Source organism: Benincasa hispida, chromosome 2 (assembly GCF_027475165.1).
Source record: "Benincasa hispida cultivar pf3 chromosome 2, pf3_genome.v1.1, whole genome shotgun sequence".
NCBI classification, from domain to species: domain Eukaryota; kingdom Viridiplantae; phylum Streptophyta; class Magnoliopsida; order Cucurbitales; family Cucurbitaceae; genus Benincasa; species Benincasa hispida.
Window position 1 is genome coordinate 68349742 of NC_143479.1, and position 1015 is coordinate 68350756.

Sequence of the window (1015 nt, forward strand, 5' to 3'; positions counted from 1 at the left end):
ATGAGGCCTGCCCTCGATGGAAGCAGATTCGAGATGAAACCGGTGATGTTGCAGATGATCTAGACTGCAGGTCAATTCGGAGGAAGGTGTGGCGAGGATCTGCATGCTCACCTTTGAAGTTTTATTGAAATCTGCAATACTTTTGTGTTCCCAAACATCTCTGCTGAAGAAGCTCGACTAACGTTGTTCCCATTTTCTCTCTGGGATCAGGTTAAGAAATGGACTTATTCGCTCGAACCAGGAGAGATTACTTCTTGGGAGCAGGTAATGGAGAAATTCATGAAAAAGTATTTTCCACCTACCGAGAAGGCAAGACAAAGAAATCTTATTACTAATTTTGAACAAGAGATGGACGAATCGCTCAGTGATGCTTGGGCGAGGTTTAAAAGGTTGGTCCGAGATTGTCCACATACTGGGCTACCAGACTACCTTCAAATGGAAATTTTCTATTACGGTTTGAATCCTGCTTTGCAGACCATTGCCTATGCGGCAGCTGCTAGTGGTCTGCTTGACAAAACTTACGAGGAGGCGAAGAATATTCTGGACCGCATCTCCAAGAACTATGAAAACTGAAGGGAGAGTGACCAGAGATTGAGACTCAAAGATTTCGATGCAAATAACGGTGCCATTGTTTCTGTACAAACCAAATGACTGCAATGATGAATTTGATTCAAGGAATGGTGATTAGCAGCCCAACACTGCAAGGTGGGCAAATTAACACAATAAGTCAAAACATCGCAAGGTGTCGACTTGCGATGATGGACATGCGATGGAAGATTGCCCGCAAAATCCACAGTCTGTATATTTTGTAAAGAATGATCCCTTTTCAAACACTTACAACCCCGGGTGGAGAAACCACCCTAATTTTTCTTGGAAGAATCAACAACAAAATTTTTAATATGTGGCGCAAAAAGAAGGGCCACCAGGATTCTTCCAACGCAACAACGGTCAACAGAGCAACCAAGCAAGTAGCTCACAACAACCAACGCAATCTTCTTCTCTAGAGAGCATATTG

The 1015-nt window shown here is 43.3% G+C and overlaps 1 non-coding gene across 1 annotated transcript; it reads right to left on the bottom strand.

Moving 5' to 3' along the window:
• Positions 1-312: 312 nt before the first annotated feature.
• LOC120069624 (small nucleolar RNA R71) lies at positions 313-419 on the bottom strand. The gene has a single exon (XR_005479605.1). It is a non-coding gene; the product is annotated as a small nucleolar RNA R71 (small nucleolar RNA).
• Between the last annotated feature and the right edge of the window lie 596 nt (positions 420-1015).